Consider the following 15234-nt stretch of genomic DNA (forward strand, 5'->3'; position numbering starts at 1 on the left):
TGTTGAGCCTCTAGGTACCTATCACTGTGATGTGGCCATACCTGCTATTAGGTTTGCTAGGCAAGACCTTTCTCTAACCAGAATTTCCACCCATAACCTTTTCCGATGAAAAGCTACTCAGAATTGTTGCATTCCTGTGAAATGTTTCTATTTTGATGAAGCAGTATTTTCCAATGAAACAGTTTTGTAGGGAAATTCCCAACCAGCCCTAACCCGAGTCTGTGTTCATCATGTATGTAGAAGTACAACATAAATATGAGAAGAGATAAGACTGCTGGCCTACCCCACACTATCAGTGCAAGATGGTCCCTACAATGTATTCTACCAGCGGTATGTTCACTTTGGAGTTAGATGAAGTTTTACAATTTCCCAGAGGAAACCAATCTTATCAAATTTCATGTTGTGGCAATATTTTCCCTCTACTCACCTGATATTCAGCCAATTTTTTTTTCTCTTTGCTACTCAAACAATTCTCACTACACAATGGCTATAGTGAAAACAGCTCCAGCTCCAAACTTCGAGTGCTGCCTGTCTTGGAAAAGTCTCGTCTCTTCCATTTGTTTTTTTGGAGCTAATTATGTTAATGGATAACATGTAGCATTGGGTTTCAGCAGCGTCTAACAGTGTCATTATCTCTGCTGTACCACCTAAACAGAGTCACTAGAGCTAGAACATATGCAGAGATAATAAAATATAGACACTGGGGAAAAGTGAATTTACTTTACATAAAAATACAACAGGGACTGTCAGGGTTTTATAGGATATGGCTAGGTCACACTTTTGCCTCTAGATCTTCTAATTTCTATGAGACATCGACAGCTGGAAATGAAAGAATATGGAATAAATGTGTGGGGAAAATAATGCAATCGCTATATACGCTTGTAAATACCCAGTATTGCAGACTGCAGGTGGGTATGTGTTTTATAATTCCAGAAAGAGACATGTAGGGGAGCTCTAATAAATATATTATAAAGCAGTAAAGCACACCAAATATAAAATACATTTAGTTGTGTGCTGAGAGAAGAAGGGGGAAAAATAGTTATTTTAAACCCTCTTTTCTCTCCTGAGAGTTGTAATGGAACATGCCAATGTAAGTGGAGTTGGGTAAAATAATTTAAAAAAATAGTAAATAATATACAGAAAGCTTAGAGTTTTGGGGAGACCAAAACAAAGAGGAAATTCAAGTCCAATTGGGCAAATGGTTTGGACTGAAAGAAAAATGATGGAAGATATACTAATGCCAACTATAATTTCATTTGCAAATTTATTTCATTCTGTTATTTTCAAAATAAAATTCATGGCCTATCCATTATGAAATGGCAATCTTTCATTTGAAATTTTACCAAACTGAAAAAGGGAAAAAAGAGAAAAAATGAGCTGGCCCCTCCGAATCTTGCTTGTGTTTCATGTTAAACAAAGTATTTCTGGTTAACCAAAAAAATTAAAAGGGATTTTGTGTTTTTGTGTTCTGCTCTGTATTGTCAGCCCGGGAGAAAAGGAAACCTAAGTTCTTTTCTTGGTTTTTTCTGGAACTGCTGTGTGTGATTTTTTTTCTTCTGCAAGTCAGTTACTCCTTTGTGCCTCAGTTTCCCCTCTGACTTCTTCTGCATCTACTGTAAAGTCACTAGGACAGAGGGTATCCCTTCCTATATCTTTGCACTGTGCTAAGCATTATGGGGACCCAAGCCCTGAATGGAGCTGGTAGGCATTGGCATAATATAAAGAAATAGTCATTGTAGTATAATGATTGCTATGCGAGAGATTTGGATAGGCTTTTTCGTAAACATCCATTCTAAGTTCTTTCTTAATAAGACAGATGTATAGTGCTAACCTTGGCTCATCATCCTTCAGCCCCAGCAGTTCTACAGAAATGGACTGGCCATTAATTTGAATTAAAAGGAAAGCGATGGAACAAATGCAGAAGTTATTCACCTTTGTAACATGGCCACATTACAGAGATATAAGAGCACAGCTGTTCTCGCCTAAAAAGGAGAATTCCAGAAAAAGACAAGCTGGGAAAGAAGTCAACAATAGGCCTGGAACTGAACATTATGCTCAGATTAATATAGAAACCACTGAAGTTTTTGCCAAAATAAGGAAGGCCTTTTTCATTATTAGGCAGCAATATGTGTGATTTAAATCCAGGGCCTGGAGCAGAAGTTCAAACTTCAAACTCCCAGTTCACCTTAGGTCAGTCCGACTGTGCAATCAGAAATGGAACTGAAATGTCGTTTCAGCTGAAAATAAAACGGATCCAGAAAAAATCAGAGCTGAAGAGCGATTTGTATTCCAAATGTACCTACTTGAAGAGTGGCATATCTAAAAATAGCATGAATTCACAAGGTAGCAGGGGACAGAATAGGGCCTGTTAGCAGGGAAAGAATCCTGACTGTAAGACAAGCGTGAATCTGCTACGGGAAATAAAGCGTCAATGTAAAATATTTTCACTGATAATCTCATGCCACAAAATTGTCTAGACTGTTAATAATTAATTCTGAACACAGGGGACTGAACTCTGTGTCCAAGGAAGCCCTTTTTTCACTCCTTTTTTCTGTTTTCTAACTCAGAGTACACCCATCGCCAATGGCGGGACCCCTTATTTCAGTAGCTGAGGAACAGACCCCATCTTTGCTATTGAAGCCTGGATTCTGCAATGGATCAACTGTAACAACAAACGGACAGTTATTTTTAACACGGTCTCCAATAGTGATTTGGCAATTTCATTTTAGAGGTCTCCCAGGTCATATATTATGCTGTTGTTAAAAGAGGTGTTTTGCTTTAAGTGTCGAAAAATCCCCCACCCAGGTCCCATTCGACTTTGCCAAGTTTTAGGCAGGCACCTGCCTAGCATGTGTCCCCTTTCTATGGCAAGCTAATGGTTGCAGGAAAGAACATGCATTCGCTACGGTGAGCCACGTATCACAGGGCTTGGGTGACCTCTTAACGTGTTCCTATTTGGGAAGTCCTTTTCTAAGCAAGCCCTGATTTTATGGAGAGATGAAGGTTAAATCCCTCTAAAGTCAATGCAGCAGATTCTCCTCTGCTTTCCATGGGTCTGAGGAGTGGATCCAATAGACAACACAGGTTTTCAGCGCTTTGCTGATGAGCCAATCACAGGGGAAATTGTAAGAGAGCAATGCTTTAAAGCGATAGCCAATGAAATCTACTCTCCTGGAAATGGGCCTGTAAACATACTGCCACCATTTCTGATTTTTTTCTTAACTAGAGTATTACATTTTCAATTGCATTATAGCGGGTTCCCAACAGATGGCACTAATGGGACTATTAAATCGTATAGCCCACTGTGCAAATTATGCCTGCAAAAAGGGCTGCTGGGACTTACCCTTTTCTTAGCTCTGGTTTGCATTAAAGGGGACTTTGTTACATGTTGTTAAAAGCACTTCCCATAGGCTGAGAAATTTGGAGGCTTCAGAGTCACAGTTGGGGGAAAATACTGAGATGTCTGTCACTTATCGGAAATCTAATCAGGCAGGCAGCTGAAGGGTCTGAGAGCTGGGAATTAATTAATACAGGTAGACTAATCTTGAATCCTTGCTACTGTTGTGTAACAAAGCTGTGTCCAAAAGCCCTTTTAAAACACTGTAAGAAAGTAGTCTTTGTTTGTGTGGCCAATTGAATGTTACTCAGTTACCTCCTTTTACACAGGGCAGTATTATGTAGCAACCAAATACAATGTTTAAGTAAGGTTTGTGTTATGTTATACAGTCGAACAAATAAAAGGATGTTTAAAGGTAAGGCTGACATTCCATCCTTAACTTTTTGTACCTTTGTGTTACATCACACCTCAAACATAATATTGATTTAAGGGCCCTTGCCCTGGCAATATCAAGGCACAAGGAGATTAGTTACAGTAAATACATTATTCCAACCTTTGCTTTAACTTTCTATGCTCATCTTGTTTACTAATCCCAAGCTTTTCCTCCTCTTCTCTTTTTTTCTTTTTCTTAATAAGCCAAAGGGACAAGCTGACTCAATGACGTTGTAGTTTTTATCCTCCTTTTCATTACAGAAGAGCTTTTAATTGTTAGGCATGTATAAGCAGGCATCCTATACTACATGCGTGCAATTCTAACCTTGGTTTGTAACTTCTCAGCAGAAACATTCACATAAGATATTTGGGTTGAGCAGGCATGTGGCAATCAATACCAGGCAATGGATTTAACTTTCAAAATCTGGCCTTACTTTTTTGAACTGATTCCATATTATTAAATAATCATGTTGATGGCTTTTAAAAAAAATCAAAATAATTCTAAGATGACAAGCTTAGAAACCAATTCTGTAGGTGGGTAAAACAGAAATATATATTTCCACTGATTTAACAACGTACAAGCAAAATATTTTTTTAGTGGTGGTGGGGGAAAGAACCATTCTTGGGTTTTTTTCTCGCCAGATTTTTAAAATCTGAAAAGAAGGAATTAGAAATGGAAATGGGACTGCAACCGCTTTGTGAATTTCCCCAGTTTCTTAATGACCATACGGTTGTCCAAGATGAATAATCAGCATAATCTGTACAATTATTTTAGTATTAGCTACTAACTGCCTGGTTTGCTTAGGCTGGGGAAGTACATTCCCCATGGGGCTCTTATTAGGTAGGAATTTCAGAGTGAGATGAAGCAAAGGAAATTCTTACCCTATATCAGCATCCCACTGGTAGCCAGCCAAACTTGTGGTGGTGATAACTGCCTGAGAACGAAAATCAGGCTTCTCCCAAATGGCCCTCATATTTCATGAGATAAAGCAAAACTATTGGTTTTTTACTTATTATGGGAAAGGATATTGTAGCTGCCTTCAAAGAAGGGAGTAGAATTAGTTTTACCTGGAATGGATAAAAGGTCATCGCTATCCAAGTGAAGGGGTAGATGCAGCATGGGATTAGTATCCAAGGGGCCTAGTCCCCCAGAGCTTATTCTGTGGGACCATTTCCTGAGTAAACATTGATGGCTGAGCTCTGGTCCTGAGTTTAACAGTGACTCTGCTGTGACCATTGATTTGACCTTGTCTTCCTTAGTTTTTCTGACTCAGAAGTCATGTGCCCATATCATACGTGCAGAAGATCTTAAGGATTGAAAATACTTTTAGGGTGGTTACTGAAAATTGCTGACTGATTCAGATGCCCCAAGTGACTTCTCAAAGCAATGAGGAGCACAAAGTGTTTGGGATCTTTCAGGATCGCATCCTTATTTAAAGCAGCTCATTCATTAGCATAGTGTGGGGAGACCTAGCGCTCCTCCCATCTATGTCGTGCACCGGATTTATCCCTCTGACCCTATCCCATCTACCATAAAAGTTGATCTAAAGTCAATGGGACAATTTCAGGTCTGGGATCAGATCTAAGAGAGTATGTGGAAGTAGAAGGCGGTTTGGTTTCAGTGCTCACCGATATGACTGCAAATCAAGGAATCAATGATTGCTGCACCAAATGACAGTCTTACATCCATTCATTTCTCTTCTGCTGAAATTCTCTTCCCAAAGTAAGTTCTCTCATCAGAGTCGACCCTCTCGATGAAGCTGACGGCCAAACATTTATGGCTATTTTAGGAACTGGTCCTTGCCCTCGATGAGTTTAGCTTGCTTTAAGCTTGGAGAGTAGCATGAGACTTATGAATGGTTCTCTGTCAGCTAAATAATAACGATGATTCATAAACTATTTTGCGTGTAGCAAGTGCCATTGATACTTGACATAATGCAGAGTAGAGGGGTCAAATGTGTTTGGGTGGCATCACTCTGAGTCCTGCAGAACACCATCCATGCTACAATAATATTTTGCTGCTGCTACTACATATGGTGTGGGGCTGGAGGAAGTAGGAAAATTGGGAACAGCATAACGAGGGTAGGACTTTTTCATGATGGGTAGAGTGATGGTTGCCATCTTGACTGACCAGCCAGGGTTTCAGCCAGGGATGTAGAAGCAAGAGCAGCTGCAGACTGAAGTAAAGTCAAACCATTTACATGTAGGGTTTTAACATAGACACACCCATTGTGGATTGGGCAGATAGAGAGAAGTTTAATATACGCTCGCTAGTGGATTACAGTGGCATTGCCTGGCTCATTTATTGGTATTCTCAGGCCCATATTTATAAACTATGAAGGACTCCTAAATATGTCAAATATCTAAAAGATAAGCCTTAAAATAACCAGAGGTTCAAACCTGTCGTCCAAATTCCTCATGCTAAATTCATCCCTGATATACCTCCACTGAAGCCATGGGCACAGGCATATTTAGTGTAGAAAACCATGTCAACAGTCTCAATTGTTAGACATTATTTTCCCATGAAATGCCTACAACAACCTGCCTCCTATTAGGATGGAAGTATTCTAGTAGCCTTCCTTATGGGATTTTGGCCCTTAATCATAATCCAGTGAATTGCATGAAAATGAGCAGTATTAGAAAAGAAAGATTAGCCAGATCCTTTTTCAAACTGGGGTAGAGTCTGTGCAGCTTGAGCATAAGTCAGGTTTCCATCTCCACTGCCTTCAAGTAGAGATTGAACTACCCCATCATTATTATCATCATCATCGATATCATCTATTTATATATTGATTTTGTACAAGTTACAGTCCAGGACCCCGTGGACTGTAGGCTCTGTACCAATGCAGAATGATGACAATAGCAAAAATGATCTCTTCCCCAAAGAGGTTAAAACCTAAACATAAGACAGGAGAAGACAGGAGCATGCAAAAGGAGAGCACAAGGAAACAGGCTGACTAGTGGTGAGAAACGGACTGCCTGTAGAGGACCATGGTGCCATGATGGCATTAGTGCAGCTTGTCCCACACTCTGCCTCTGACCCATGTTGTCTCTCTGTTTTCACCATCATGAAGCAATTGGCATCACACCTTGCTTAGCTTTTGCATGGCTCTGTGCCATCATTCATATCAGCCCATTGCAACATGGGAAGCAGCATGATATACAGCCAAAGGAGGCAAACTATAAAAACAATCCTTTTAATATGCAGCAAAAAAACAAACAACCCCCCTTAGATTTTGGGAGGCAACACACGCCAGATTTCCCGAATCTAGCACAGGGCTTAACTATAGCTCCCAGCTTGGAGCCTGCCAGACAGGGAATTTCATTCTTGCAAGAGAAATGAAGTGCTGACAAGGATCTAAACTTTGGATCTAACCTCTCTGCATCAGGGCCCATGTTGCCATTCCCATGTCTGGTGAATGGAGTGTGGGGAGTGGAGAGCCAGCTCCCTTTTTGGTGGGTATATTTGCTTTGAATTTAACATGCATGCTTAAAGTCCAATAGGCAGAGAAAGAAAGAAAAACATGCTGTGCAGCCCTGTTGTTGCAGGGACATAAAACTAGCATGAGCTGCTTGAAACAAGTTTTTAAGTGAGGGAGGAAGTGGACTCTGTGTGTAAAGGAGGGAGGGTGGTGGGGGATGTAGAGATCAGAACTACAACTTAGATTCCCCGAGGGCATTTCCTTAGTGGATTGCACAGTCATTTGTAAAAATCTACTGTGACTGTAACACTCACACTCACTTCTTGTTGCTTTATTCCACATGCAGCCCAACATGTTTTTCCACTGATACGCAGATTTTGAGTTGTTTTGTTTGGACTTGCCGGTACAGAGGATTCAGATGACATAAAGGGCTTATCAATAACATTGAACCTTCTTTGACAGCTGTTTTTGCTTCCCCGGCTTCTTGGGGCTGGCGATGGGGAAGGGAGGCTTGAATAGCAGCCAGTTAGCTCCATGTGAACACTTCAGGCAAATCTGCAACTACCTTCCTCTCTGCTTCACTTCCCTACCAACCCTCAGGTCCCCTCTGCTAGGTACCAACAGAACAAGCCTTCAGTTGATTGCTTTGGTAAATCCATCATTTTTTTTTTTGCATCCTAATAATTAGTCTAGCAGCTGTTGTAAGGCTGGGAACGTGAATGTTGCCTTTTTATTAAAGGAATAATTGCTAAAAATGACTGCTACCCATTTTAACACTCCCCACCCCACCCCTTTTGCATAAATACGCACACAGCCAGTGTGTCTTAAGGCATGAAAAATCAGTAATGGGTATATGATTCTCAAATCTAGTAGAACTGATAAAAATCAAGGTTGCTGTCAGCTGTGTAAATTGAGAGCTCCAAGTGAATTCTGCAACTTGTCTGGGAAAGGATAATTTTGTGCTGGTGAGTTGCTCCCCCTGGTGGATAATCAAGAAGTTTGAGCTTCAAGAGCCAAATAAGGTGCTGCAGTTTCCTGGATGTCGGTGGGTAGGTGTAGTGTGAAACCTAGACACACGCATGCATGCTTGTGCGCACGCAGAGCTGACCCTGTGAGCATGAAAAGCATCCTGGCTTCCTGGGTCTCATGCCAGGACACTTGGCTTGCTCAGAAAAAAAAAAAAATCTTTAGGAATGAAAAGAGTCTGCCCTACCATAGCCTCATTATTATTGCCTTATGCTGTCTCATTAGTTTGGCTATTTTGAAATCCTTGTTCAGCACTGATCCAATGGTCTTGAAAATGCAGAGACATGGGAAGCTGAGCGGTATGGTTGGCTTTGTTGCTGTTGTTGTCTGGCCTTTTTTCCAGACCAAAATAGAAACTACTGGGAGAAATGATTCTTAATGAAGAACTTTTCTTTCTCTCTGTTGTCAAATTCCCACTATTTCTGTGTCTCAGGTGATCACACAACTCTTGTACCTTTAGCTACAGGAAGTAGCCAACTTTGCCTGAATCCCATGGATATGATTCCCCCTTCCCTCCCCCAAAGATAATCACATGCTCTGGACTAGTATTTTTCTATTGCTTTTACCAAGAGATTTTATTACAAAGGAAAATATGTCCAGTATTTTTTACTCGGGACGGATAAGGACTTGGCAGCCAGGAGGTACTATAGCAATTTTTAGCATGGTGGTGTGGTTTACATGGATTAATCTAGAGTAAGTCTTTGGAACGCTCAGCAATCAGTCAGAAAGCTTCTTCACACCAAACAGTTTATAGGCTAAATAACAGAAATATTGTAAATATTTATTTAACAAGATATTTTGAATTACCTATGTGTATGGACCCTTCCTAGAGAGTATATTATCACCATCAATTTGCACAGTCCGATATAGCAACAACTATTAGCTCATTCCTCTGTAAACTGTGGTGAGAAATAAGTCAGAAGTATTAGGTCACTGTTAGAAATAGCTGTAGATCATGATAGGGTGGGAAAGGCACTCTTTGGTTTTGCAAAACTGACCCACCAAATTCAGGGCAGCTTGGATTCAAGTTCATTTGTATTTAAGCTGCCAAAGTTCAGGGGTATTTGGGGGGAAAGCAAGGTATTATGCCTGTCTCTTATCATAAAGTGACTGAAAGGACACTGTCGTTAAAACTCTATTACAGTTTAATTATACTTTGGATGTGTCTTTTGAATAACTAATCGCCATGAAGGGGGAGATCACAATTTATAGGGATTAACCTATTTTTCTAATTCTGGATGGCGTTTGGATGCCACAGTGATAGGCATGGTCTTAGCACTTGAACAGCACAAAAGGGTCATTGCATAACTGAATGGTTTATAACTATCCCTTTGAAAACACATGTATTAACTCTGGAATCAGAGTTCAGGTGCATTTATTTACCCTGTCAACGGTTTTCAGTCTTGTGTTCACAAACTTTCTGGTTAAGATGTTGTGGTGCTAATTACAAAGCTAACTTGTGGATGACCTAGGAGTAGAATCCAGAACTCCTGCTTGTCAGCCCGGCATTGTAATCACCACCCACAGTCCCAAGACTTTCACGTATTTCTTTTGCAACCTGAAATGACCCATCACCGACATATATTGAAGGTAGGTGTATTTTACAATGAATTATTTAAGAAGTGGCAAGTTGTTTGGGATAGACAAGTAGTTAGCTGTGTTAGTCTGAAGTCAGGCAGAAAACAAGGTAGAATTGCACCTTATAAACTAACTAAATCAGCAATATGCAGTGTAAGCTTCTGCAAGCAGAAGGCTTGCTTCATCAGATGCTGTGATGGGACTGCAGGAAGCAGAGCTACTAAAAGAGTTGTTTGGGATGGCACATGCAACTGCAACGGTAGTGCAAACCTCCTACGCACATCAGCCTTTGTGTGAGTTCAGCTTTGACAAAAAGGGACACCGTGAGCCAAGAGGAAATCGTGTTTCATTCCTAAGTCATAGAGGGAGTCAGTGGCAGAGTCAGGATTAGACCTTCCGATTCCTCATGTTCCTCATGTGCCCAAAGCACTTGACAGCGTAAGTCCTGAGCTAGCAGACAGAAGAGCAGCTCCACTCAATGCAGTAGGTCTGCTGCCTATAGTATGACTCTACATTATAGTGACTCCCCGATTTGGTTAAAATGTTACTAGCAGGGCATGACTCCTCTAAACTCTAGCTTTATGGTAATAGATATTTAACCCAGAGGATAAAATATGATCCGGTTTCATTGCAAAAATGATACAGCTTTTTTTTTTTTTTTTTTAAGGCGGAAAACCTGAAACATGTGTTAAGTGTTTAATGCTTGATTTCTTAAAACACTTAGTTGTGCAGTGTGACTATAGCAGGGTTTGGAAATCTTGTGATGAAACCAACCTGGACATTCATTCAACTCGAACAGCGCAATCATGGCAAATGTGTTCACAGCCTATAAGTGCAGCTGAATGTGCAGATTGTGTATCTGTTTGTACTCCTAATCATTTCTAATATCCCACCCCTTCTTATTTCACTTCATTTATGAGCAAGACTGGCGTATCAAATGGGCATCTCTTAGAAGCTAGTAAGACTTACACAAACACCATAGGAGAGACAGGGAGGAAATCAGAGTGAAACAGATGTTATTTGGTTGTGGTTCTGCTAAGCTGCAGAAGACTAGAAATGGCCTTAGGCATTTGCTCAGATTACCTTCTTGGTAACCTCATGCTATATAATAATGACACAAGATATAATGATATGCCATTTTCTAATATCACAGTTCTCAGTGAACTCAGATCCTGGAACTAAGATACCTTATTGTATGTGGAGTAAAAGGCTTGATTTCCTACAGACATGGTTTGAATATCATATTGATCCATGTTGGAAAAGTCAGTATAGGAACATTTGATTTTATATGGATATTTTTTCCTCTTGCAAGGTACAGCTGATAGGTAATTTCGTTTATTTTACTTGTAACTGATTTATCATTATGACAATACATTTATCTCTGATTCTGGGATAATTGTTATAACTATCCTGAATTTCAAAGGTGTAATAAAGTCATGAGAGAGGTACCAGATTTATGCTGGATGTCTGATATTGTGCCTGACACCTTAAACACAACCTCAAAAAGTATTTAACGCCTCCTTTTTAAATTATTGATCTCCCGAATATGTTTTTATTTCCGCTATGAGAAATGGAAGCATTGAGGAAACAAGAACCTAGAAAATGACATTGTTCAGGCTTACAGGACTCCTTTCTCCTTTTTTCCTTAAAGGCCTTTGAATTATGTGGATTTCTGACACCTTCTGTCTTTAAGCATTCCTGTGGCATCTTCACATCTTTGAGTATGAGCAGCTCACAGTAATTTTATTTTAGGCCTTAAATAAAGGTGCCTTCGCTATAAACAAGCTTCCTATTATTCCATATCCTAAACAAATCAAGTAATATCACACATGTGATTGCACAGCGATGCTTGCTAGCTTGGGAGTAATGGAATTTTTTTAACCAATCTTCTTTTTTTTTTTAATATGAAACTCTGTGGTCTAGCATGTAGCCAGTAACATGTCTGCCACTGACATGTTCTGTGGCCATAGCCAAGTTATTTAATTTGCTTTGCCATATGTAATATTTTCCTCTTTCAAAGGGGCTCTGTGAGTATAACTAAGGCATTTGAATCCCTTGGATATACTCTGACAGTCTGGCCTAGAAAAGGCAAGGGAGAAACTGTGAATTGCTGGTGTGTTGCATTTTGATGTTATCACCTACTTCTGCCATCCTGCAAAGCAAAAGTTTTGTGGAATGGGATGTATGTATTTCCAAGGGGAACCACTTAGCCTTGTTCAAGAGTAAGATGGTCAGCTAATAACCTGCCCTGAGGAAGGTACAGCACATAATTGCAATGCCCTGCCTAGAAAACATCAGGGACTATCTTGAGGTTTATAAGGCTTATCTACACAACATCTAGGCTGATTTCTGCATGGAGGCCAAGCAGTCCACCCCATCCACTTGTTTCTACTCTGCATGCACTGGACCCCAGGGATGAAGTAGTATGACTGTCTTCAAATGGTCCTGAGCACGTGCCCCAGTGTTGTTTTCAGGCTCTCTCTCTTTCACACATGGTTTTTGGGTAGGGCAGATTTGGAGTCTTAAGTCTGAGCCTTGGCATGCACTGAGCATATTGGCCTGTGAAATATGTTCCCTGGTGGTGGGATTGGCCTTTTGTGATTGGTCTGCAAAATGGGAAGATGACATGTGCCCTGGTGGTGGTCCCAGGGAACAACATGGGGACAGTATAGACACACGGCCACGATGTCTCAGTGGCAATATGTTCCCTGGTCCTCCCTTGCTTGGGGGAGGAAGCCATCTGCTTATTGTCTTGCACTCCTGCCTTCCTATTAACTGACACACTGAAGAGGGATATGAATGGCACCCGCTCCCGGTTCAGTAATGATATGCCACTGAAAGCTATTCTCTCCTTCCACACAGACTGCTACCTATGATATAAGTGCCTGAAGAGGGAATAAAGAGGCACCTTCCACCTCGCATGAAGGCTGAGACCTCTCTCTCTCAGCAACTCCCAGTTACAGTGGAGAGCATCATTAAAACAAACAGACGCGCAAGCTCAAGCCACCTCAGACATCCAAAGAGAGACGGATTCAGGCTCATTCCATTTTAGTGCTCTATTTCCTGAGTTGTTGCGTGAATGATCCCAGTGTCTTTGCCTTTACAACCTTGCCTGATAGGCCATTCTGCACATTTATTATCCTTGATGTGAAAAAGTGCTTCCTAACGTCTGTTCTAAATCTGTTTTAATTTCCATTTATGCTCCATTGTCCTATAATCTGTTTGGAGCTGAAAATAGAACCAAGGTATGATCCTCTTACAACCCCTGGCAATAAATTTTATTAGTATTTTTTTTTCCAAACTTCACAACCTTGCAGTAAATAAGAAAGCTTTATGGGTAAAAATAACCTCTATCCTCCTCTACTCTCCCACCCATCCACAAACCCCATGACCTTTATATACTTTAACCAATATCATTGTTCCCCCCCGGCTCACCATATTTTTAACTCCATATTCCTTTGGTTAAAGGATAAAAAGCAGTTATAGGAGTATTTAAAAATGGAAGAAGTTTTGCATGCTGGCAATGCATCTCTTTCACCAGCGTCTGATGGAAGAAAAAAAAAATCTCCCAGCTGCTCTGTAAAGCTTTCTATATGCAGTTTGAAACATCTGGTTTGTTTTGTGTACAGTCTTTTATACAGGGTATTTGCAATTCTTTATTCAAATTGGATTTTTAGTTCACTTTCAGGTAGAGAAAGTGTTCTGCTTGTGTTTAATAAGCATGGCCAATTAATATATATGCAATTAGAATTCAAGTATTGGAATTGGGTGGAGACCCCCTCCGTGACATACTTTCATTTAGTCTGATCTGCAATCATAGGCTGAAGGGGTCCTTAGTGAGTTAACACAGCTCAGTCCTGATGGACTCTGACATTGTTCCAACATGGGATATTTATTTGCATGACTGGCAATTAGAATTTGTTGATTTCAAAAAGGAAATCCTTCCCCGGATACTGGTGTTTTACTCCCGAGGCTGGCGTTGGACAGGAAGAGCTGTCAAGGCACCGATCCCACATCTGGGTTGGAGGGGGAGAAAATAATTATTTCTATTTCTCCACAGTAATTTCTCTAGATCAAGGGTACAAATGGGCTCTTCAGAGAGTTCATGCCAGTCCTCTTTAGCAGGAGATGTTATGGTTAATTGTTGTGACATGAAACATTTTTGATGATCGCAGTGAAGAATGCAATGTCAAATTTTACCAGAACACACTCTGCCAGAGTTGGGTGCTGGATCTCAGTCTTGTGGAGGCATCGGGAGAGGTTACATTTGGCATCAGAGCGAGCTCTCAGGCTGGCCTTGATGACACTGAAATTCTGCCACCTGTTCTCATAAGACATCTGCTTAATGTGCAATGCTCATGAAGGCAGCTGACCACATTGTGCTTCAGCCGTCTTGGGCTGCACCTACAACCAGAAGCGAACAACAGTTCCTCTCCTGTTGGGATCTAACCCAGAGCCAACAAAACCCAACACCAGATCACAAAGTATGAGTTCAGTGCAGTCAACTTTGACTTGGCCATATGAAGGTTGCTTTTGGTTTGCCTCTGATGAAGCAGGTCTCGGGGTGAGGGAGGCATGCATAAAATCAGAGTAGGGACGATGGCAATTGACCAAGCCTACATACCTCCTCAGCACATGGCAGGGTATTAACAAAAGAGCAGGGTAGAGAAGGCCCAGCAAAGCATAAAGGAAGATTAGCCCAGTTGTTAAAGGTTTACTTGGAGCGCTGGGCTCAAGTATCCAATCTGCCACAGGTTCCCTCTGTCACCTAAAGTAGGTCCTTGAGTCTTCCTGTCCCTCAAGACTGCCTATAAAATGGGAATGATAGTGCTGCTCTGCCTGACATGGCTGGGGAATTACATATAAATAGGATGAATCATTAAAATGATTCATAGGGGCTCAGAAGCTGGGATAATAAGGAACACATAAGAACTCAAGCTAGGCACTCCTCTTAAAAATACTTAGTAAGGAGGGAACAGTGGAGCAGGGGAAGGGGACAAAAGGAATAAAAACATTGAGGTGCACGGATGAAGAAGGAAGGCAAAATGCTTTTCAACCTCAGTTTCTCCTGATTTTTATCTCTCTCTCACACTCTGACCCTGTAGCATTAAGGATACTGGGTCCTTGCGACTGACTAAAATGAACATGGAAAGGAGGGGTTATCACTAAGGAGGACTATTCAGCAGTTGCTCGGGGATGTAGGGGGATGGTTAGGAAGGCCAAGGCAGAGATGGAACAGGGGCTGGCTTCCCAGATTAAGGACAACAAGAAGTCCTTTTTTAAGTACATAGGGAGAAGAAAGAAGGCCCCAGGAAATGTGGGGCTCTTGCAGGACAAGACGGGGAATCTGGTTGTCACGCCAGACGACAAAGCCAACATATTTAATAACTTCTTTGCCTCTGTCTTCCTCAGTAAGGACCAGAACTGCCACCTCCCTGC

Source organism: Gavialis gangeticus, unplaced genomic scaffold (genome assembly GCF_001723915.1).
Source record: "Gavialis gangeticus isolate Ggan-Ray unplaced genomic scaffold, GavGan_comp1, whole genome shotgun sequence".
NCBI lineage: Eukaryota > Metazoa > Chordata > Crocodylia > Gavialidae > Gavialis > Gavialis gangeticus.